Genomic DNA, 25,343 nt, shown 5'->3' on the forward strand with positions numbered 1-25,343 from the left:
GTCAGCAGCAGCAGAAGTCCTGTGCCTGGACGCTCCAACAGGGGCCAGACACAAGCAGAAGCAGAAGCAGCAGAAGCAGCAGCAGCACCACCTTTTGTTTTTTGGCTGCAGCAGCAGCAAGGCCCACAGGGCTGGCTAGCTGGCTAGCCAGCAAGCAGGTAGCAATGAAAGTAGGAATCTTTCTTTTTAACCCTGTAAGGGGGTGGTGCACTGTACCCGAAGATACTGCCATATCGGGTCAATGCATAGGGCGACGGAAGCAAGCTTCGAAATCGGCCCCCGTTCTCAAAAATCCATTTAATATATGGTCCCCAGATAGGGGACGTATCAGATATTAAACTGATAAGAACAGATACTACACTTGATCTTAGCCAAAAGGCCGAGAAGCGATAACCGTGAAAGGGGCGGGCCCAACAAGGTCCCCTTCATGGGCACTATCACTGCTTGCTGTCAGGGAGGCTGCCAGACAATTTTCCATGCACACTCTGGGCTGGGGGGCAGTCAACCACCAGTACACACAGCAGAACCTAAACCCATACCATTATTGCTAAGCAGCAAGACAGGGGCCCATTGCACTCCCACGGGGCCTTTTTAAATGCAATCCATAACCCGGATTTGCCAGGAACCCTTCTTACTCCTCCTACTTGCATGTGACACTGGGCTTAGGATCTGCATAGGAAACACACACACAAGCACACACCTACCTTTGTTGCCTGCAGATGCCTCCTTGGCTGTCCCCAAACGGTATCAAACCAACACCCACGGGAAGCTGTAAGCATAGAGGACATGCCTGCACCCCATTGGACTTACCTGTGTGGGTTAAATCCGGGTTATTTGACAACCTATGGCGGTGATGGTTCTGCTCAGGCAGAGCAGTGCTGATGCTCCTCATAAAGCTGTCGCTGCTGTGAAGGTTCTAGGTGACATCACAAATCCCTTTGGTTACATACACAACAAAGCTGGGTTGTTGTTGTTTACACTCTGCAAGGCCTGTGGAAGTGAGTGACATCATAGCACTGTAGTTCTGAGGGTTCTAGATGGATGCAACAATCTCCTGTTGCTTCTATGAAGGCCGTAATAGACGACATCACCAAACAGCTCCATAGTCACATACACAGCAAAGGAGAGATGTTGTTTACACCTAGTGATGTCAGTGGTATTGAGTGACATCACAGCACAGTGCTAAGGCTCCTGGGCCTGGACACAGCAGCGGCTGCAATATCTCAACGGAGAATACGTTTATATCTATGTGTGTGTGTGCGCATATATATATATATATATATATATATATATATATATATATATATATATATATATATTTCTCCGCCGAAATCACTTTTAAACCCATTTCCACCTTTTTTTCCCTTCTCTTCCTCTTACTTTTTTTTCACGTTTTTTTACGTTTTTCTCCTTTTCGCCTCTTTTCTGGGCGTATTATTCTTCTTTTTCTTCTTTTTTTTCGTCTAATGCATACCCCATCAGTGCAGCAATGCTTATTCAATACCGCCAGCAGATGGAGACACTGGGGGATAATTTTCTAAGGATTTATACTGATTTTTCCTGTCTGAATTTGTCGCACAGAAAGTTGCAGGCCAAATATGTGTGACATTTCTGCGACTTTAGCTTCTAGAGCATTTTTACAACATTATACATAGGTGCTGAATACATAAAAAGCGACTGTTCAGCGACAGACAAGTCGCATCGGCTGAAAGTAGGCCAGAATGTCAGTCCATGTTGGAGCAGGTTTAGATACAGTCTAAAGCATAGATCTCAAAGTCTGTGCACAGAATTTAGCAAGGGCCTCGCACCTTCTGATGCATCAGGTAGGTGCACAATAGCATAGCTTAACCCTCTGTACTTTGGTCTATATTGATGCGGGACATAGACAGCCAGCTGATGACCAATCCATTAGTGCAATGGATGGCTGGAAGCATTTGTCTTTGCCTTTGCAATACCACAGAAGCAATGCATGGTCAATGTACAGCAATGACACACCTGTGTGAACAGCCAGGAGACCCCCCCCCCCCCCCCCCCCCATGTTATGTTACATAGTTACATAGTTAGTACGGTCGAAAAAAGACATATGTCCATCACGTTCAACCAGGGAATTAAGGGGTAGGGGTGTGGCGCGATATTGGGGAAGGGATGAGATTTTATATTTCTTCATAAGCATTAATCTTATTTTGTCAATTAGGAACATTCAGCACCCACCCGCTATCAAGGCAGCTGCCTATCATGTCATGCCCTACCTGCACAGGTGTGCTGGCTACTCAAATGATCCAATTAAGGAGGCCATTTAGTCAGCAGCAGCAGAAGTCCTGTGCCTGGACGCTCCAACAGGGGCCAGACACAAGCAGAAGCAGAAGCAGCAGAAGCAGCAGCAGCACCACCTTTTGTTTTTTGGCTGCAGCAGCAGCAAGGCCCACAGGGCTGGCTAGCTGGCTAGCCAGCAAGCAGGTAGCAATGAAAGTAGGAATCTTTCTTTTTAACCCTGTAAGGGGGTGGTGCACTGTACCCGAAGATACTGCCATATCGGGTCAATGCATAGGGCGACGGAAGCAAGCTTCGAAATCGGCCCCCGTTCTCAAAAATCCATTTAATATATGGTCCCCAGATAGGGGACGTATCAGATATTAAACTGATAAGAACAGATACTACACTTGATCTTAGCCAAAAGGCCGAGAAGCGATAACCGTGAAAGGGGCGGGCCCAACAAGGTCCCCTTCATGGGCACTATCACTGCTTGCTGTCAGGGAGGCTGCCAGACAATTTTCCATGCACACTCTGGGCTGGGGGGCAGTCAACCACCAGTACACACAGCAGAACCTAAACCCATACCATTATTGCTAAGCAGCAAGACAGGGGCCCATTGCACTCCCACGGGGCCTTTTTAAATGCAATCCATAACCCGGATTTGCCAGGAACCCTTCTTACTCCTCCTACTTGCATGTGACACTGGGCTTAGGATCTGCATAGGAAACACACACACAAGCACACACCTACCTTTGTTGCCTGCAGATGCCTCCTTGGCTGTCCCCAAACGGTATCAAACCAACACCCACGGGAAGCTGTAAGCATAGAGGACATGCCTGCACCCCATTGGACTTACCTGTGTGGGTTAAATCCGGGTTATTTGACAACCTATGGCGGTGATGGTTCTGCTCAGGCAGAGCAGTGCTGATGCTCCTCATAAAGCTGTCGCTGCTGTGAAGGTTCTAGGTGACATCACAAATCCCTTTGGTTACATACACAACAAAGCTGGGTTGTTGTTGTTTACACTCTGCAAGGCCTGTGGAAGTGAGTGACATCATAGCACTGTAGTTCTGAGGGTTCTAGATGGATGCAACAATCTCCTGTTGCTTCTATGAAGGCCGTAATAGACGACATCACCAAACAGCTCCATAGTCACATACACAGCAAAGGAGAGATGTTGTTTACACCTAGTGATGTCAGTGGTATTGAGTGACATCACAGCACAGTGCTAAGGCTCCTGGGCCTGGACACAGCAGCGGCTGCAATATCTCAACGGAGAATACGTTTATATCTATGTGTGTGTGTGCGCATATATATATATATATATATATATATATATATATATATATTTCTCCGCCGAAATCACTTTTAAACCCATTTCCACCTTTTTTTCCCTTCTCTTCCTCTTACTTTTTTTTCACGTTTTTTTACGTTTTTCTCCTTTTCGCCTCTTTTCTGGGCGTATTATTCTTCTTTTTCTTCTTTTTTTTTGTCTAATGCATACCCCATCAGTGCAGCAATGCTTATTCAATACCGCCAGCAGATGGAGACACTGGGGGATAATTTTCTAAGGATTTATACTGATTTTTCCTGTCTGAATTTGTCGCACAGAAAGTTGCAGGCCAAATATGTGTGACATTTCTGCGACTTTAGCTTCTAGAGCATTTTTACAACATTATACATAGGTGCTGAATACATAAAAAGCGACTGTTCAGCGACAGACAAGTCGCATCGGCTGAAAGTAGGCCAGAATGTCAGTCCATGTTGGAGCAGGTTTAGATACAGTCTAAAGCATAGATCTCAAAGTCTGTGCACAGAATTTAGCAAGGGCCTCGCACCTTCTGATGCATCAGGTAGGTGCACAATAGCATAGCCTAACCCTCTGTACTTTGGTCTATATTGATGCGGGACATAGACAGCCAGCTGATGACCAATCCATTAGTGCAATGGATGGCTGGAAGCATTTGTCTTTGCCTTTGCAATACCACAGAAGCAATGCATGGTCAATGTACAGCAATGACACACCTGTGTGAACAGCCAGGAGACCCCCCCCCCCCCCCCCCATGTTATGTTACATAGTTACATAGTTAGTACGGTCGAAAAAAGACATATGTCCATCACGTTCAACCAGGGAATTAAGGGGTAGGGGTGTGGCGCGATATTGGGGAAGGGATGAGATTTTATATTTCTTCATAAGCATTAATCTTATTTTGTCAATTAGGAACATTCAGCACCCACCCGCTATCAAGGCAGCTGCCTATCATGTCATGCCCTACCTGCACAGGTGTGCTGGCTACTCAAATGATCCAATTAAGGAGGCCATTTAGTCAGCAGCAGCAGAAGTCCTGTGCCTGGACGCTCCAACAGGGGCCAGACACAAGCAGAAGCAGAAGCAGCAGAAGCAGAAGCAGCAGCAGCACCACCTTTTGTTTTTTGGCTGCAGCAGCAGCAAGGCCCACAGGGCTGGCTAGCTGGCTAGCCAGCAAGCAGGTAGCAATGAAAGTAGGAATCTTTCTTTTTAACCCTGTAAGGGGGTGGTGCACTGTACCCGAAGATACTGCCATATCGGGTCAATGCATAGGGCGACGGAAGCAAGCTTCGAAATCGGCCCCCGTTCTCAAAAATCCATTTAATATATGGTCCCCAGATAGGGGACGTATCAGATATTAAACTGATAAGAACAGATTTTTTTTTTTTTTTTTTTTTTTTTTTTTTATTGAAAAGGAAATATACAATACATAACCAAGTAAATCATTCAAAAAATTACATATTCATCTGAAAACACATGAATAACACATATTTGACATATACAATATATACAGGAAGCATGTCTTTACATGTACATATAACAAAAAGCTTTCCCTTCATGACTTTCCCTCAGAAAAAATAAATTGCAGCGGATTCTGTCCCTCCAACTGTCCCTTCATATCAGGATATAATCTGTAAGAAAAGAAAAAGAAAGACAAATAAGAATACAATCATAACCAGTACTTCCATTTTTTGTGTTTCCAGATCCCCTCTGCATCATCAGAACCATAGTTTTTCCTATCACATAATACGTAAAGGTAAATTTTACCACGGATCATGCCCAGACATTCCTTCACACTTACTTCAGTTTGATTGAAAATCCTAATATTCCTTACATCCCACAGAACCTCTTTTACACAATTTACTATGAACCATAACACTCTTGCCTTCTCTCTCTCCACTGCACACAAACCAAACATCATCATATTAAAGGATAAGATTTCAATTCCAGTAAGATTTTTAATTAGACCAGACATTTTTCTCCACACAGACTTCGCATAACCACACTCCCAAAACACATGTACATAATTCTCACATCCACCGCAACCATCCCTGGGACACACTTCACTGTCTACCAATCTCCTTCTCCTCTGAAATTCCCTTGTTGGCAGACACCCATGAGCTAACATCCAAGACAAGTCCTTTTGTTTATTTGTCAGTTCCTTGTGACTGACATTTTTCCACACTACCTTACAATCCTTCTCAGACAGACCTCCCACACATTCCACTGTTTCTCTCTGCTCCAACACTATCATCACCTTCTTACTATCATTCCACTCAGTCACACATTCCAGATTATTTTTCCTGACACACCGCCCTATTCTCTGATAGAACCAAGGAACCTCAAAACTTACAGGTACCCTTAAGTCCCTTTCCATTAGCTTATATTTCAACAACACATTACCAGCCAAATACCTTACCATGCACCCAAACACACATTCCTTCTTACTTACAGCGAGACAAAAACTGACATACTTCACAGCCAGGAACACTTCCACATTCATCATTCCTTTCCCACCATGCATTCTGCTTTTCACCACCTTCCCACGACTCAATTTCTCCATCCTTGAATTCCATAAGAAAACAAAGATCTGCCTGATAATTCTTGCCAGACACCTATCCGGTGGAGGAAACACATAATTAACATAAAGCAAAATAGGAATTATAACAGCTTTAATAACCAGAATCCTTCCCTCAATCGATAAAGTCCTTAAAGACCAGAAGTTTATTTTATTCCCCACCCTCCCCAAAACCCTCTCCCAACTTTCTTTCCCATACAAATCATTATCAAACACCACCCCAAGCACTTCCACACCCCCCTCTCTCACAGGCCACTCGCACAACCCACTCTCTCCCCACCCCTCAAAAAATTTACAACCACTCTTCCCAACATTAAGCTTAAACCCACTCATTAAACAGAAACACTCAATCAATAACTTAGCACGCCTTACCCCTGCCATTGACTTACATACAACAGTAACATCATCCATGTAACCAATCACTCGCATATCCTTCCCATGACTACCAGGTATTTCTATACCCCGCATCACCTTATCTCTCCTAATCATCCCCAACAAAGGCTCAATCATACAAATAAAAAGAATTGGCGACAGGGGACACCCCTGCCGCACTCCAGATTTTATACTCACTTCCCTACTCAGAAAACCATTGACCTGAATCTTACTATAAATGTCCCTATACAAACATTCAATCCACTTCACCATTCTGTCCGGCACATTCATCCTCCTCAAAACCCTAAACAATAAATCATGCACCACCCTATCATACGCTTTTTCAAAATCCACCGTAACAACAGCCACACCTTGCTTCCTAGTTTTACAGTCCCACAATACATCCCTCAGACCTAACAGACATTCAGAAATCCTACGATCAGGCACTGTACACATTTGCTCCTCACCTACCATACAATCAATCACATCCTTTAACCTATTCGCAATAACTTTAGCAATAATTTTGTAATCACAATTCAAGAGCGCTATAGGCCTCCAATTTTTAAGATCCCTCTTATCCCCTTTTTTAAACAATAACACAGTCACACTCTCACTCATACTTTTAGATAACTTCCCTCTCCTAAGTACTTCCTTACACACCTCCCATACATAATCCCCTAACATATCCCAAAACACAAGATAAAATTCCACAGGCAAACCATCACTCCCTGCCACTTTTCCTTTCTTCATCCCATTCACAGCATCCTCCACCTCACTCTTCCTCACATCCTCTTCCATAAAGAACCCATCAATTTCATCCAAACGCTTATCCACATATCCCAAACATTCCTCCTCTAGAGTCACGTCCCGCTCCTTCTCCGTGAATAAATCAGAATAAAACTTCCACACTTCCTCTAACACCTCATCCTTACCAAAGACCTCTACCCCATCATTCGTAAAAACACTCATCATCTCAGTTTTTTTACTGAATGCCTTTTTAAAGAAAAATTTGCTACATTTCTCATCCTTCTCTTTCACTTCAACCCTAGCCTGTGCAATAATCTTCCTTCCATTCCTCTCCAGACACTCATTCACACTTCCACGAGCTTCCTCAATCTCCTTCTCAACACTCATCCCCAAACGCCTCAATTCATACAAATACTCTAACCTTCTTTGCCATCTCTCATACTCTTCTCTATCTTTCCTCCCTTTCTCACACCCTTTTTTAATAAAAAACCTTTTAGTCTCTAACTTCACCCACTCCCACCACTCAACCACACTATAAAATGCATCCTTCCTCAACACCCATCCATCAAAACGCTCCCTATATTCTTGTAATACACATTCATTATCCAATAAAGACACATTCAACTTCCAAACACCCTTTCCATACTCACTTAGACCACCACCTTTTACCACACACTCAATCCAGGCATGATCCGTGAACGGTAACCTCCTCCGTCTGAAATTAGAAACAGACATTAGTTTTGAGACAAAAATGAAATCAATACGCGAACTTGTATTGTTAGAAAAATATGTATAACCGATAGTACCATCATTATGGGCAACAAAGGAATCCTTTAACCCAAATAAATTTACAATCTCTTTAAGCTGCTTACTAGTACTGTCTAAACCAGACCCACCACCCACCGTAGTACTACTCCTATCCCCCTCTGTTATTATACAATTGAAATCCCCTATAAGGAACACATCATCCCTCCCACTCAAAAAGAAATATAATTTCTCAAACACCTCCCCTCTTTCCTTCCTCCCAGTTGGAGCATAAACATTAATTACTTTATATGTGAAACCCCTGAAAATAAAATGCACTAATAATACCCTACCCGGAACAATATGGACAACTTTTTTAACAACAAACTCATTACTTTTGAACAAAATCCCCACCCCCGAATTACGTTCCATTGAACCAGACCATACCGATTGCCCATAAGGCCAGGAGATATTTGGCTCCCCATCCAAGCAGCACTCCTGGAGACCTAGAACATCAAAAGAATATCTAGAAAGTAAATCAAAAATGGCGGATCTCCTTTCTAAAGATCTAATACTGCGGACATTTAGAGAACCAATTGTTAAACTCATTCAAACATTTGAAGGAAAAAAAGGAAATACAAAATCAAGCATTATCAAAAGGAGGCCTAGCCTTTCCCCGACCTCTACCCTTATTTTTTGCCTCCCCTTCCTTAAACTTAAGAGTCTTTGTCAATTTTTTGACTGAACATTCCTCCAAATAACCTGTGCCCAGGGAGGATAAAGAGGAGTCAGAATCAATCTGACATGACGACCCTCCACCTGCCTCCTCCCTTCCCGGGCTAGGAAAGTCCTCAATCCTTTGACTCTGAGGAGTCGGACAGTCATCCTCCGATTCTTCCACCGGCATCTTTCTCTTCAAGGATTCTTTGTCCACAGTCATCTCCTCTGGGGGATCAGAGGCCTCCGAAACAGATGCCCCCGAAACAGACTCCGCCTTCTCCCCCTCTGCCACCAAAGCATCCGGAACAGACCTAGAAATGGAAGGAAAAACAGGGGCAGACTCTGCTTCACTGGTCAGCACGCTAACCTCTGCATCGCCTGCCCTGGCAGCATTGGAGTCCTCAGGAACTGTCCCACCTCGAAGAGCCATTGCATATGATCGGGGTGCCCCGGACTGGTAAGTGGGGCAACTCCTAGCCAGGTGATCCGAAGAACCACAGAAATGACACTTGCGTTTCTCGGGACAGTCTGCAGTGCGGTGATCAGGCTTGTGGCAGTTCCTGCAAACCTGCCCGGTTGTACAGTTCTCTCTGGTATGACCAAAGCAAAAACAGTCCCGGCAAAAACTTGGCATCCCCGGGTAGTGCAGAAACCCCCTGTTGTTCCCTATCGCAAAGTTCTGCGGGGGGTGACAAAAACCTTCAGCACCACCCTCGGGGGCAGGCCTAAACTCCACCCAAAAACGTCTCATGCCTGTGAAAGTCCCCAGGATGTTATTTTTCCTCTCCGCACCAGAAACAGACACACAATACCTTCTTAGAAAGGTCTGGATCTCCTCATCCCGCACAAAAGGGTTGTACATATGCACTACCACTGGAACTTTCTTAGGCCGAGCCTCGCAGGAAATGAATCGGATCCCTTGTAGGTCAGGGTGAGAAGCATTCTCCTTACTCCGGTAGAGACAGGTACGGAGATCATCCAGGTTGTAGAAGGTCACGTCAAAGAATCCTTGGCTGGGAAAGACCTGGACACAGAAGATGGAAGCATGCGGCATCCTCAGCACTCCTTCCACGACCTTCTGCTGGACATGCAAAATCCCGTAGGCATTCCTCTTTTCCTCCTCGATAAACAGCCGTACTGTATTAGGAGCGTTCGGCGCATTAGCCATCCTCTCCGGCAGACCCGTCCTCCGATGATCACCTTCCCGTTATCCTGGGACTAAGCCCTCTCCCCAATAGCAGCAGGTGGGTGAAGCCCAGGCAATAAACCTGGGCGATCCCACAAGGCCGAGGAGAGGGGTACCCGAATACCTTAGGGCAAGACACTTGATCTTAGCCAAAAGGCCGAGAAGCGATAACCGTGAAAGGGGCGGGCCCAACAAGGTCCCCTTCATGGGCACTATCACTGCTTGCTGTCAGGGAGGCTGCCAGACAATTTTCCATGCACACTCTGGGCTGGGGGGCAGTAAACCACCAGTACACACAGCAGAACCTAAACCCATACCATTATTGCTAAGCAGCAAGACAGGGGCCCATTGCACTCCCACGGGGCCTTTTTAAATGCAATCCATAACCCGGATTTGCCAGGAACCCTTCTTACTCCTCCTACTTGCATGTGACACTGGGCTTAGGATCTGCATAGGAAACACACACACAAGCACACACCTACCTTTGTTGCCTGCAGATGCCTCCTTGGCTGTCCCCAAACGGTATCAAACCAACACCCACGGGAAGCTGTAAGCATAGAGGACATGCCTGCACCCCATTGGACTTACCTGTGTGGGTTAAATCCGGGTTATTTGACAACCTATGGCGGTGATGGTTCTGCTCAGGCAGAGCAGTGCTGATGCTCCTCATAAAGCTGTCGCTGCTGTGAAGGTTCTAGGTGACATCACAAATCCCTTTGGTTACATACACAACAAAGCTGGGTTGTTGTTGTTTACACTCTGCAAGGCCTGTGGAAGTGAGTGACATCATAGCACTGTAGTTCTGAGGGTTCAAGATGGATGCAACAATCTCCTGTTGCTTCTATGAAGGCCGTAATAGACGACATCACCAAACAGCTCCATAGTCACATACACAGCAAAGGAGAGATGTTGTTTACACCTAGTGATGTCAGTGGTATTGAGTGACATCACAGCACAGTGCTAAGGCTCCTGGGCCTGGACACAGCAGCGGCTGCAATATCTCAACGGAGAATACGTTTATATCTATGTGTGTGTGTGCGCATATATATATATATATATATATATATATATATATATATATATATATATATATATATTTCTCCGCCGAAATCACTTTTAAACCCATTTCCACCTTTTTTTCCCTTCTCTTCCTCTTACTTTTTTTTCACGTTTTTTTACGTTTTTCTCCTTTTCGCCTCTTTTCTGGGCGTATTATTCTTCTTTTTCTTCTTTTTTTTCGTCTAATGCATACCCCATCAGTGCAGCAATGCTTATTCAATACCGCCAGCAGATGGAGACACTGGGGGATAATTTTCTAAGGATTTATACTGATTTTTCCTGTCTGAATTTGTCGCACAGAAAGCTGCAGGCCAAATATGTGTGACATTTCTGCGACTTTAGCTTCTAGAGCATTTTTACAACATTATACATAGGTGCTGAATACATAAAAAGCGACTGTTCAGCGACAGACAAGTCGCATCGGCTGAAAGTAGGCCAGAATGTCAGTCCATGTTGGAGCAGGTTTAGATACAGTCTAAAGCATAGATCTCAAAGTCTGTGCACAGAATTTAGCAAGGGCCTCGCACCTTCTGATGCATCAGGTAGGTGCACAATAGCATAGCCTAACCCTCTGTACTTTGATCTATATTGATGCGGGACATAGACAGCCAGCTGATGACCAATCCATTAGTGCAATGGATGGCTGGAAGCATTTGTCTTTGCCTTTGCAATACCACAGAAGCAATGCATGGTCAATGTACAGCAATAACACACCTGTGTGAACAGCCAGGAGACCCCCCCCCCCCCCCCCCCCCATGTTATGTTACATAGTTACATAGTTAGTACGGTCGAAAAAAGACATATGTCCATCACGTTCAACCAGGGAATTAAGGGGTAGGGGTGTGGCGCGATATTGGGGAAGGGATGAGATTTTATATTTCTTCATAAGCATTAATCTTATTTTGTCAATTAGGAACATTCAGCACCCACCCGCTATCAAGGCAGCTGCCTATCATGTCATGCCCTACCTGCACAGGTGTGCTGGCTACTCAAATGATCCAATTAAGGAGGCCATTTAGTCAGCAGCAGCAGAAGTCCTGTGCCTGGACGCTCCAACAGGGGCCAGACACAAGCAGAAGCAGAAGCAGCAGAAGCAGCAGCAGCACCACCTTTTGTTTTTTGGCTGCAGCAGCAGCAAGGCCCACAGGGCTGGCTAGCTGGCTAGCCAGCAAGCAGGTAGCAATGAAAGTAGGAATCTTTCTTTTTAACCCTGTAAGGGGGTGGTGCACTGTACCCGAAGATACTGCCATATCGGGTCAATGCATAGGGCGACGGAAGCAAGCTTCGAAATCGGCCCCCGTTCTCAAAAATCCATTTAATATATGGTCCCCAGATAGGGGACGTATCAGATATTAAACTGATAAGAACAGATACTACACTTGATCTTAGCCAAAAGGCCGAGAAGCGATAACCGTGAAAGGGGCGGGCCCAACAAGGTCCCCTTCATGGGCACTATCACTGCTTGCTGTCAGGGAGGCTGCCAGACAATTTTCCATGCACACTCTGGGCTGGGGGGCAGTCAACCACCAGTACACACAGCAGAACCTAAACCCATACCATTATTGCTAAGCAGCAAGACAGGGGCCCATTGCACTCCCACGGGGCCTTTTTAAATGCAATCCATAACCCGGATTTGCCAGGAACCCTTCTTACTCCTCCTACTTGCATGTGACACTGGGCTTAGGATCTGCATAGGAAACACACACACAAGCACACACCTACCTTTGTTGCCTGCAGATGCCTCCTTGGCTGTCCCCAAACGGTATCAAACCAACACCCACGGGAAGCTGTAAGCATAGAGGACATGCCTGCACCCCATTGGACTTACCTGTGTGGGTTAAATCCGGGTTATTTGACAACCTATGGCGGTGATGGTTCTGCTCAGGCAGAGCAGTGCTGATGCTCCTCATAAAGCTGTCGCTGCTGTGAAGGTTCTAGGTGACATCACAAATCCCTTTGGTTACATACACAACAAAGCTGGGTTGTTGTTGTTTACACTCTGCAAGGCCTGTGGAAGTGAGTGACATCATAGCACTGTAGTTCTGAGGGTTCAAGATGGATGCAACAATCTCCTGTTGCTTCTATGAAGGCCGTAATAGACGACATCACCAAACAGCTCCATAGTCACATACACAGCAAAGGAGAGATGTTGTTTACACCTAGTGATGTCAGTGGTATTGAGTGACATCACAGCACAGTGCTAAGGCTCCTGGGCCTGGACACAGCAGCGGCTGCAATATCTCAACGGAGAATACGTTTATATCTATGTGTGTGTGTGCGCATATATATATATATATATATATATATATATATATATATATATATATTCTCCGCCGAAATCACTTTTAAACCCATTTCCACCTTTTTTTCCCTTCTCTTCCTCTTACTTTTTTTTCACGTTTTTTTACGTTTTTCTCCTTTTCGCCTCTTTTCTGGGCGTATTATTCTTCTTTTTCTTCTTTTTTTTCGTCTAATGCATACCCCATCAGTGCAGCAATGCTTATTCAATACCGCCAGCAGATGGAGACACTGGGGGATAATTTTCTAAGGATTTATACTGATTTTTCCTGTCTGAATTTGTCGCACAGAAAGTTGCAGGCCAAATATGTGTGACATTTCTGCGACTTTAGCTTCTAGAGCATTTTTACAACATTATACATAGGTGCTGAATACATAAAAAGCGACTGTTCAGCGACAGACAAGTCGCATCGGCTGAAAGTAGGCCAGAATGTCAGTCCATGTTGGAGCAGGTTTAGATACAGTCTAAAGCATAGATCTCAAAGTCTGTGCACAGAATTTAGCAAGGGCCTCGCACCTTCTGATGCATCAGGTAGGTGCACAATAGCATAGCCTAACCCTCTGTACTTTGGTCTATATTGATGCGGGACATAGACAGCCAGCTGATGACCAATCCATTAGTGCAATGGATGGCTGGAAGCATTTGTCTTTGCCTTTGCAATACCACAGAAGCAATGCATGGTCAATGTACAGCAATGACACACCTGTGTGAACAGCCAGGAGACCCCCCCCCCCATGTTATGTTACATAGTTACATAGTTAGTACGGTCGAAAAAAGACATATGTCCATCACGTTCAACCAGGGAATTAAGGGGTAGGGGTGTGGCGCGATATTGGGGAAGGGATGAGATTTTATATTTCTTCATAAGCATTAATCTTATTTTGTCAATTAGGAACATTCAGCACCCACCCGCTATCAAGGCAGCTGCCTATCATGTCATGCCCTACCTGCACAGGTGTGCTGGCTACTCAAATGATCCAATTAAGGAGGCCATTTAGTCAGCAGCAGCAGAAGTCCTGTGCCTGGACGCTCCAACAGGGGCCAGACACAAGCAGAAGCAGAAGCAGCAGAAGCAGCAGCAGCACCACCTTTTGTTTTTTGGCTGCAGCAGCAGCAAGGCCCACAGGGCTGGCTAGCTGGCTAGCCAGCAAGCAGGTAGCAATGAAAGTAGGAATCTTTCTTTTTAACCCTGTAAGGGGGTGGTGCACTGTACCCGAAGATACTGCCATATCGGGTCAATGCATAGGGCGACGGAAGCAAGCTTCGAAATCGGCCCCCGTTCTCAAAAATCCATTTAATATATGGTCCCCAGATAGGGGACGTATCAGATATTAAACTGATAAGAACAGATACTACACTTGATCTTAGCCAAAAGGCCGAGAAGCGATAACCGTGAAAGGGGCGGGCCCAACAAGGTCCCCTTCATGGGCACTATCACTGCTTGCTGTCAGGGAGGCTGCCAGACAATTTTCCATGCACACTCTGGGCTGGGGGGCAGTCAACCACCAGTACACACAGCAGAACCTAAACCCATACCATTATTGCTAAGCAGCAAGACAGGGGCCCATTGCACTCCCACGGGGCCTTTTTAAATGCAATCCATAACCCGGATTTGCCAGGAACCCTTCTTACTCCTCCTACTTGCATGTGACACTGGGCTTAGGATCTGCATAGGAAACACACACACAAGCACACACCTACCTTTGTTGCCTGCAGATGCCTCCTTGGCTGTCCCCAAACGGTATCAAACCAACACCCACGGGAAGCTGTAAGCATAGAGGACATGCCTGCACCCCATTGGACTTACCTGTGTGGGTTAAATCCGGGTTATTTGACAACCTATGGCGGTGATGGTTCTGCTCAGGCAGAGCAGTGCTGATGCTCCTCATAAAGCTGTCGCTGCTGTGAAGGTTCTAGGTGACATCACAAATCCCTTTGGTTACATACACAACAAAGCTGGGTTGTTGTTGTTTACACTCTGCAAGGCCTGTGGAAGTGAGTGACATCATAGCACTGTAGTTCTGAGGGTTCTAGATGGATGCAACAATCTCCTGTTGCTTCTATGAAGGCCATAATAGACGACATCACCAAACAGCTCCATAGTCACATACACAGCAAAGGAGAGATGTTGTTTACACCTAGTGATGTCAGTGGTATTGAGTGACATCACAGCACAGTGCTAAGGCTCCTGGGCCTGGACACAGCAGCGGCTGCAATATCTCAACGGAGAATACGTTTATATATATGTGTGTGTGTGCGCGTATATATATATATATATATATATATATATATATATATATTTCTCCGCCGAAATCACTTTTAAACCCATTTCCACCTTTTTTTCCCTTCTCTTCCTCTTACTTTTTTTTCACGTTTTTTTACGTTTTTCTCCTTTTCGCCTCTTTTCTGGGCGTATTATTCTTCTTTTTCTTCTTTTTTTTCGTCTAATGCATACCCCATCAGTGCAGCAATGCTTATTCAATACCGCCAGCAGATGGAGACACTGGGGGATAATTTTCTAAGGATTTATACTGATTTTTCCTGTCTGAATTTGTCGCACAGAAAGTTGCAGGCCAAATATGTGTGACATTTCTGCGACTTTAGCTTCTAGAGCATTTTTACAACATTATACATAGGTGCTGAATACATAAAAAGCGACTGTTCAGCGACAGACAAGTCGCATCGGCTGAAAGTAGGCCAGAATGTCAGTCCATGTTGGAGCAGGTTTAGATACAGTCTAAAGCATAGATCTCAAAGTCTGTGCACAGAATTTAGCAAGGGCCTCGCACCTTCTGATGCATCAGGTAGGTGCACAATAGCATAGCCTAACCCTCTGTACTTTGGTCTATATTGATGCGGGACATAGACAGCCAGCTGATGACCAATCCATTAGTGCAATGGATGGCTGGAAGCATTTGTCTTTGCCTTTGCAATACCACAGAAGCAATGCATGGTCAATGTACAGCAATGACACACCTGTGTGAACAGCCAGGAGACCCCCCCCCCCCCCCCCCCCATGTTATGTTACATAGTTACATAGTTAGTACGGTCGAAAAAAGACATATGTCCAGCACGTTCAACCAGGGAATTAAGGGGTAGGGGTGTGGCGCGATATTGGGGAAGGGATGAGATTTTATATTTCTTCATAAGCATTAATCTTATTTTGTCAATTAGGAACATTCAGCACCCACCCGCTATCAAGGCAGCTGCCTATCATGTCATGCCCTACCTGCACAGGTGTGCTGGCTACTCAAATGATCCAATTAAGGAGGCCATTTAGTCAGCAGCAGCAGAAGTCCTGTGCCTGGACGCTCCAACAGGGGCCAGACACAAGCAGAAGCAGAAGCAGCAGAAGCAGCAGCAGCACCACCTTTTGTTTTTTGGCTGCAGCAGCAGCAAGGCCCACAGGGCTGGCTAGCTGGCTAGCCAGCAAGCAGGTAGCAATGAAAGTAGGAATCTTTCTTTTTAACCCTGTAAGGGGGTGGTGCACTGTACCCGAAGATACTGCCATATCGGGTCAATGCATAGGGCGACGGAAGCAAGCTTCGAAATCGGCCCCCGTTCTCAAAAATCCATTTAATATATGGTCCCCAGATAGGGGACGTATCAGATATTAAACTGATAAGAACAGATACTACACTTGATCTTAGCCAAAAGGCCGAGAAGCGATAACCGTGAAAGGGGCGGGCCCAACAAGGTCCCCTTCATGGGCACTATCACTGCTTGCTGTCAGGGAGGCTGCCAGACAATTTTCCATGCACACTCTGGGCTGGGGGGCAGTCAACCACCAGTACACACAGCAGAACCTAAACCCATACCATTATTGCTAAGCAGCAAGACAGGGGCCCATTGCACTCCCACGGGGCCTTTTTAAATGCAATCCATAACCCGGATTTGCCAGGAACCCTTCTTACTCCTCCTACTTGCATGTGACACTGGGCTTAGGATCTGCATAGGAAACACACACACAAGCACACACCTACCTTTGTTGCCTGCAGATGCCTCCTTGGCTGTCCCCAAACGGTATCAAACCAACACCCACGGGAAGCTGTAAGCATAGAGGACATGCCTGCACCCCATTGGACTTACCTGTGTGGGTTAAATCCGGGTTATTTGACAACCTATGGCGGTGATGGTTCTGCTCAGGCAGAGCAGTGCTGATGCTCCTCATAAAGCTGTCGCTGCTGTGAAGGTTCTAGGTGACATCACAAATCCCTTTGGTTACATACACAACAAAGCTGGGTTGTTGTTGTTTACACTCTGCAAGGCCTGTGGAAGTGAGTGACATCATAGCACTGTAGTTCTGAGGGTTCAAGATGGATGCAACAATCTCCTGTTGCTTCTATGAAGGCCGTAATAGACGACATCACCAAACAGCTCCATAGTCACATACACAGCAAAGGAGAGATGTTGTTTACACCTAGTGATGTCAGTGGTATTGAGTGACATCACAGCACAGTGCTAAGGCTCCTGGGCCTGGACACAGCAGCGGCTGCAATATCTCAACGGAGAATACGTTTATATCTATGTGTGTGTGTGCGCATATATATATATATATATATATATATATATATATATATATATATATATATTTCTCCGCCGAAATCACTTTTAAACCCATTTCCACCTTTTTTTCCCTTCTCTTCCTCTTACTTTTTTTTCACGTTTTTTTACGTTTTTCTCCTTTTCGCCTCTTTTCTGGGCGTATTATTCTTCTTTTTCTTCTTTTTTTTCGTCTAATGCATACCCCATCAGTGCAGCAATGCTTATTCAATACCGCCAGCAGATGGAGACACTGGGGGATAATTTTCTAAGGATTTATACTGATTTTTCCTGTCTGAATTTGTCGCACAGAAAGTTGCAGGCCAAATATGTGTGACATTTCTGCGACTTTAGCTTCTAGAGCATTTTTACAACATTATACATAGGTGCTGAATACATAAAAAGCGACTGTTCAGCGACAGACAAGTCGCATCGGCTGAAAGTAGGCCAGAATGTCAGTCCATGTTGGAGCAGGTTTAGATACAGTCTAAAGCATAGATCTCAAAGTCTGTGCACAGAATTTAGCAAGGGCCTCGCACCTTCTGATGCATCAGGTAGGTGCACAATAGCATAGCCTAACCCTCTGTACTTTGGTCTATATTGATGCGGGACATAGACAGCCAGCTGATGACCAATCCATTAGTGCAATGGATGGCTGGAAGCATTTGTCTTTGCCTTTGCAATACCACAGAAGCAATGCATGGTCAATGTACAGCAATGACACACCTGTGTGAACAGCCAGGAGACCCCCCCCCATGTTATGTTACATAGTTACATAGTTAGTACGGTCGAAAAAAGACATATGTCCATCACGTTCAACCAGGGAATTAAGGGGTAGGGGTGTGGCGCGATATTGGGGAAGGGATGAGATTTTATATTTCTTCATAAGCATTAATCTTATTTTGTCAATTAGGAACATTCAGCACCCACCCGCTATCAAGGCAGCTGCCTATCATGTCATGCCCTACCTGCACAGGTGTGCTGGCTACTCAAATGATCCAATTAAGGAGGCCATTTAGTCAGCAGCAGCAGAAGTCCTGTGCCTGGACGCTCCAACAGGGGCCAGACACAAGCAGAAGCAGAAGCAGCAGAAGCAGCAGCAGCACCACCTTTTGTTTTTTGGCTGCAGCAGCAGCAAGGCCCACAGGGCTGGCTAGCTGGCTAGCCAGCAAGCAGGTAGCAATGAAAGTAGGAATCTTTCTTTTTAACCCTGTAAGGGGGTGGTGCACTGTACCCGAAGATACTGCCATATCGGGTCAATGCATAGGGCGACGGAAGCAAGCTTCGAAATCGGCCCCCGTTCTCAAAAATCCATTTAATATATGGTCCCCAGATAGGGGACGTATCAGATATTAAACTGATAAGAACAGATACTACACTTGATCTTAGCCAAAAGGCCGAGAAGCGATAACCGTGAAAGGGGCGGGCCCAACAAGGTCCCCTTCATGGGCACTATCACTGCTTGCTGTCAGGGAGGCTGCCAGACAATTTTCCATGCACACTCTGGGCTGGGGGGCAGTCAACCACCAGTACACACAGCAGAACCTAAACCCATACCATTATTGCTAAGCAGCAAGACAGGGGCCCATTGCACTCCCACGGGGCCTTTTTAAATGCAATCCATAACCCGGATTTGCCAGGAACCCTTCTTACTCCTCCTACTTGCATGTGACACTGGGCTTAGGATCTGCATAGGAAACACACACACAAGCACACACCTACCTTTGTTGCCTGCAGATGCCTCCTTGGCTGTCCCCAAACGGTATCAAACCAACACCCACGGGAAGCTGTAAGCATAGAGGACATGCCTGCACCCCATTGGACTTACCTGTGTGGGTTAAATCCGGGTTATTTGACAACCTATGGCGGTGATGGTTCTGCTCAGGCAGAGCAGTGCTGATGCTCCTCATAAAGCTGTCGCTGCTGTGAAGGTTCTAGGTGACATCACAAATCCCTTTGGTTACATACACAACAAAGCTGGGTTGTTGTTGTTTACACTCTGCAAGGCCTGTGGAAGTGAGTGACATCATAGCACTGTAGTTCTGAGGGTTCAAGATGGATGCAACAATCTCCTGTTGCTTCTATGAAGGCCGTAATAGACGACATCACCAAACAGCTCCATAGTCACATACACAGCAAAGGAGAGATGTTGTTTACACCTAGTGATGTCAGTGGTATTGAGTGACATCACAGCACAGTGCTAAGGCTCCTGGGCCTGGACACAGCAGCGGCTGCAATATCTCAACGGAGAATACGTTTATATCTATGTGTGTGTGTGCGCATATATATATATATATATATATATATATATATATATATATATATTTCTCCGCCGAAATCACTTTTAAACCCATTTCCACCTTTTTTTCCCTTCTCTTCCTCTTACTTTTTTTTCACGTTTTTTTACGTTTTTCTCCTTTTCGCCTCTTTTCTGGGCGTATTATTCTTCTTTTTCTTCTTTTTTTTCGTCTAATGCATACCCCATCAGTGCAGCAATGCTTATTCAATACCGCCAGCAGATGGAGACACTGGGGGATAATTTTCTAAGGATTTATACTGATTTTTCCTGTCTGAATTTGTCGCACAGAAAGTTGCAGGCCAAATATGTGTGACATTTCTGCGACTTTAGCTTCTAGAGCATTTTTACAACATTATACATAGGTGCTGAATACATAAAAAGCGACTGTTCAGCGACAGACAAGTCGCATCGGCTGAAAGTAGGCCAGAATGTCAGTCCATGTTGGAGCAGGTTTAGATACAGTCTAAAGCATAGATCTCAAAGTCTGTGCACAGAATTTAGCAAGGGCCTCGCACCTTCTGATGCATCAGGTAGGTGCACAATAGCATAGCCTAACCCTCTGTACTTTGGTCTATATTGATGCGGGACATAGACAGCCAGCTGATGACCAATCCATTAGTGCAATGGATGGCTGGAAGCATTTGTCTTTGCCTTTGCAATACCACAGAAGCAATGCATGGTCAATGTACAGCAATGACACACCTGTGTGAACAGCCAGGAGACCCCCCCCCCCCCCCCCCATGTTATGTTACATAGTTACATAGTTAGTACGGTCGAAAAAAGACATATGTCCATCACGTTCAACCAGGGAATTAAGGGGTAGGGGTGTGGCGCGATATTGGGGAAGGGATGAGATTTTATATTTCTTCATAAGCATTAATCTTATTTTGTCAATTAGGAACATTCAGCACCCACCCGCTATCAAGGCAGCTGCCTATCATGTCATGCCCTACCTGCACAGGTGTGCTGGCTACTCAAATGATCCAATTAAGGAGGCCATTTAGTCAGCAGCAGCAGAAGTCCTGTGCCTGGACGCTCCAACAGGGGCCAGACACAAGCAGAAGCAGAAGCAGCAGAAGCAGCAGCAGCACCACCTTTTGTTTTTTGGCTGCAGCAGCAGCAAGGCCCACAGGGCTGGCTAGCTGGCTAGCCAGCAAGCAGGTAGCAATGAAAGTAGGAATCTTTCTTTTTAACCCTGTAAGGGGGTGGTGCACTGTACCCGAAGATACTGCCATATCGGGTCAATGCATAGGGCGACGGAAGCAAGCTTCGAAATCGGCCCCCCGTTCTCAAAAATCCATTTAATATATGGTCCCCAGATAGGGGACGTATCAGATATTAAACTGATAAGAACAGATACTACACTTGATCTTAGCCAAAAGGCCGAGAAGCGATAACCGTGAAAGGGGCGGGCCCAACAAGGTCCCCTTCATGGGCACTATCACTGCTTGCTGTCAGGGAGGCTGCCAGACAATTTTCCATGCACACTCTGGGGCTGGGGGGCAGTCAACCACCAGTACACACAGCAGAACCTAAACCCATACCATTATTGCTAAGCAGCAAGACAGGGGCCCATTGCACTCCCACGGGGCCTTTTTAAATGCAATCCATAACCCGGATTTGCCAGGAACCCTTCTTACTCCTCCTACTTGCATGTGACACTGGGCTTAGGATCTGCATAGGAAACACACACACAAGCACACACCTACCTTTGTTGCCTGCAGATGCCTCCTTGGCTGTCCCCAAACGGTATCAAACCAACACCCACGGGAAGCTGTAAGCATAGAGGACATGCCTGCACCCCATTGGACTTACCTGTGTGGGTTAAATCCGGGTTATTTGACAACCTATGGCGGTGATGGTTCTGCTCAGGCAGAGCAGTGCTGATGCTCCTCATAAAGCTGTCGCTGCTGTGAAGGTTCTAGGTGACATCACAAATCCCTTTGGTTACATACACAACAAAGCTGGGTTGTTGTTGTTTACACTCTGCAAGGCCTGTGGAAGTGAGTGACATCATAGCACTGTAGTTCTGAGGGTTCTAGATGGATGCAACAATCTCCTGTTGCTTCTATGAAGGCCATAATAGACGACATCACCAAACAGCTCCATAGTCACATACACAGCAAAGGAGAGATGTTGTTTACACCTAGTGATGTCAGTGGTATTGAGTGACATCACAGCACAGTGCTAAGGCTCCTGGGCCTGGACACAGCAGCGGCTGCAATATCTCAACGGAGAATACGTTTATATCTATGTGTGTGTGTGCGCATATATATATATATATATATATATATATATATATATATATATATATTTCTCCGCCGAAATCACTTTTAAACCCATTTCCACCTTTTTTTCCCTTCTCTTCCTCTTACTTTTTTTTCACGTTTTTTTACGTTTTTCTCCTTTTCGCCTCTTTTCTGGGCGTATTATTCTTCTTTTTCTTCTTTTTTTTCGTCTAATGCATACCCCATCAGTGCAGCAATGCTTATTCAATACCGCCAGCAGATGGAGACACTGGGGGATAATTTTCTAAGGATTTATACTGATTTTTCCTGTCTGAATTTGTCGCACAGAAAGTTGCAGGCCAAATATGTGTGACATTTCTGCGACTTTAGCTTCTAGAGCATTTTTACAACATTATACATAGGTGCTGAATACATAAAAAGCGACTGTTCAGCGACAGACAAGTCGCATCGGCTGAAAGTAGGCCAGAATGTCAGTCCATGTTGGAGCAGGTTTAGATACAGTCTAAAGCATAGATCTCAAAGTCTGTGCACAGAATTTAGCAAGGGCCTCGCACCTTCTGATGCATCAGGTAGGTGCACAATAGCATAGCCTAACCCTCTGTACTTTGGTCTATATTGATGCGGGACATAGACAGCCAGCTGATGACCAATCCATTAGTGCAATGGATGGCTGGAAGCATTTGTCTTTGCCTTTGCAATACCACAGAAGCAATGCATGGTCAATGTACAGCAATGACACACCTGTGTGAACAGCCAGGAGACCCCCCCCCCCCCCCCCCATGTTATGTTACATAGTTACATAGTTAGTACGGTCGAAAAAAGACATATGTCCATCACGTTCAACCAGGGAATTAAGGGGTAGGGGTGTGGCGCGATATTGGGGAAGGGATGAGATTTTATATTTCTTCATAAGCATTAATCTTATTTTGTCAATTAGGAACATTCAGCACCCACCCGCTATCAAGGCAGCTGCCTATCATGTCATGCCCTACCTGCACAGGTGTGCTGGCTACTCAAATGATCCAATTAAGGAGGCCATTTAGTCAGCAGCAGCAGAAGTCCTGTGCCTGGACGCTCCAACAGGGGCCAGACACAAGCAGAAGCAGAAGCAGCAGAAGCAGCAGCAGCACCACCTTTTGTTTTTTTGGCTGCAGCAGCAGCAAGGCCCACAGGGCTGGCTAGCTGGCTAGCCAGCAAGCAGGTAGCAATGAAAGTAGGAATCTTTCTTTTTAACCCTGTAAGGGGGTGGTGCACTGTACCCGAAGATACTGCCATATCGGGTCAATGCATAGGGCGACGGAAGCAAGCTTCGAAATCGGCCCCCGTTCTCAAAAATCCATTTAATATATGGTCCCCAGATAGGGGACGTATCAGATATTAAACTGATAAGAACAGATACTACACTTGATCTTAGCCAAAAGGCCGAGAAGCGATAACCGTGAAAGGGGCGGGCCCAACAAGGTCCCCTTCATGGGCACTATCACTGCTTGCTGTCAGGGAGGCTGCCAGACAATTTTCCATGCACACTCTGGGCTGGGGGGCAGTCAACCACCAGTACACACAGCAGAACCTAAACCCATACCATTATTGCTAAGCAGCAAGACAGGGGCCCATTGCACTCCCACGGGGCCTTTTTAAATGCAATCCATAACCCGGATTTGCCAGGAACCCTTCTTACTCCTCCTACTTGCATGTGACACTGGGCTTAGGATCTGCATAGGAAACACACACACAAGCACACACCTACCTTTGTTGCCTGCAGATGCCTCCTTGGCTGTCCCCAAACGGTATCAAACCAACACCCACGGGAAGCTGTAAGCATAGAGGACATGCCTGCACCCCATTGGACTTACCTGTGTGGGTTAAATCCGGGTTATTTGACAACCTATGGCGGTGATGGTTCTGCTCAGGCAGAGCAGTGCTGATGCTCCTCATAAAGCTGTCGCTGCTGTGAAGGTTCTAGGTGACATCACAAATCCCTTTGGTTACATACACAACAAAGCTGGGTTGTTGTTGTTTACACTCTGCAAGGCCTGTGGAAGTGAGTGACATCATAGCACTGTAGTTCTGAGGGTTCAAGATGGATGCAACAATCTCCTGTTGCTTCTATGAAGGCCGTAATAGACGACATCACCAAACAGCTCCATAGTCACATACACAGCAAAGGAGAGATGTTGTTTACACCTAGTGATGTCAGTGGTATTGAGTGACATCACAGCACAGTGCTAAGGCTCCTGGGCCTGGACACAGCAGCGGCTGCAATATCTCAACGGAGAATACGTTTATATCTATGTGTGTGTGTGCGCATATATATATATATATATATATATATATATATATATATATTTCTCCGCCGAAATCACTTTTAAACCCATTTCCACCTTTTTTTCCCTTCTCTTCCTCTTACTTTTTTTTCACGTTTTTTTACGTTTTTCTCCTTTTCGCCTCTTTTCTGGGCGTATTATTCTTCTTTTTCTTCTTTTTTTTCGTCTAATGCATACCCCATCAGTGCAGCAATGCTTATTCAATACCGCCAGCAGATGGAGACACTGGGGGATAATTTTCTAAGGATTTATACTGATTTTTCCTGTCTGAATTTGTCGCACAGAAAGTTGCAGGCCAAATATGTGTGACATTTCTGCGACTTTAGCTTCTAGAGCATTTTTACAACATTATACATAGGTGCTGAATACATAAAAAGCGACTGTTCAGCGACAGACAAGTCGCATCGGCTGAAAGTAGGCCAGAATGTCAGTCCATGTTGGAGCAGGTTTAGATACAGTCTAAAGCATAGATCTCAAAGTCTGTGCACAGAATTTAGCAAGGGCCTCGCACCTTCTGATGCATCAGGTAGGTGCACAATAGCATAGCCTAACCCTCTGTACTTTGGTCTATATTGATGCGGGACATAGACAGCCAGCTGATGACCAATCCATTAGTGCAATGGATGGCTGGAAGCATTTGTCTTTGCCTTTGCAATACCACA

At 45.5% G+C, this 25,343-nt stretch overlaps 9 non-coding genes across 9 annotated transcripts; all 9 read right to left on the minus strand.

The window, feature by feature from the left end:
- Positions 1-200: 200 nt before the first annotated feature.
- On the minus strand, positions 201-391 carry LOC130332541 (U2 spliceosomal RNA). Its single transcript, XR_008875215.1, has one exon. It is a non-coding gene; the product is annotated as a U2 spliceosomal RNA (small nuclear RNA).
- Positions 392-2,499: 2,108 nt separating this feature from the next.
- Positions 2,500-2,690, minus strand: LOC130332542 (U2 spliceosomal RNA). Its single transcript, XR_008875216.1, has one exon. It is a non-coding gene; the product is annotated as a U2 spliceosomal RNA (small nuclear RNA).
- A 2,095-nt stretch (positions 2,691-4,785) lies between these two features.
- Positions 4,786-4,981, minus strand: LOC130332517 (U2 spliceosomal RNA). The gene has a single exon (XR_008875201.1). It is a non-coding gene; the product is annotated as a U2 spliceosomal RNA (small nuclear RNA).
- Positions 4,982-12,186: 7,205 nt separating this feature from the next.
- On the minus strand, positions 12,187-12,377 carry LOC130332543 (U2 spliceosomal RNA). Its single transcript, XR_008875217.1, has one exon. It is a non-coding gene; the product is annotated as a U2 spliceosomal RNA (small nuclear RNA).
- A 2,087-nt stretch (positions 12,378-14,464) lies between these two features.
- Positions 14,465-14,655, minus strand: LOC130332544 (U2 spliceosomal RNA). Its single transcript, XR_008875218.1, has one exon. It is a non-coding gene; the product is annotated as a U2 spliceosomal RNA (small nuclear RNA).
- Positions 14,656-16,746: 2,091 nt separating this feature from the next.
- LOC130332545 (U2 spliceosomal RNA) lies at positions 16,747-16,937 on the minus strand. Its single transcript, XR_008875219.1, has one exon. It is a non-coding gene; the product is annotated as a U2 spliceosomal RNA (small nuclear RNA).
- Positions 16,938-19,027: 2,090 nt separating this feature from the next.
- Positions 19,028-19,218, minus strand: LOC130332547 (U2 spliceosomal RNA). The gene has a single exon (XR_008875220.1). It is a non-coding gene; the product is annotated as a U2 spliceosomal RNA (small nuclear RNA).
- Positions 19,219-21,311: 2,093 nt separating this feature from the next.
- LOC130332504 (U2 spliceosomal RNA) lies at positions 21,312-21,503 on the minus strand. Its single transcript, XR_008875188.1, has one exon. It is a non-coding gene; the product is annotated as a U2 spliceosomal RNA (small nuclear RNA).
- Positions 21,504-23,600: 2,097 nt separating this feature from the next.
- Positions 23,601-23,791, minus strand: LOC130332548 (U2 spliceosomal RNA). The gene has a single exon (XR_008875221.1). It is a non-coding gene; the product is annotated as a U2 spliceosomal RNA (small nuclear RNA).
- Positions 23,792-25,343: the final 1,552 nt, after the last annotated feature.

Source organism: Hyla sarda, unplaced genomic scaffold, assembly GCF_029499605.1.
Source record: "Hyla sarda isolate aHylSar1 unplaced genomic scaffold, aHylSar1.hap1 scaffold_379, whole genome shotgun sequence".
In the NCBI taxonomy this organism is placed as follows: domain Eukaryota; kingdom Metazoa; phylum Chordata; class Amphibia; order Anura; family Hylidae; genus Hyla; species Hyla sarda.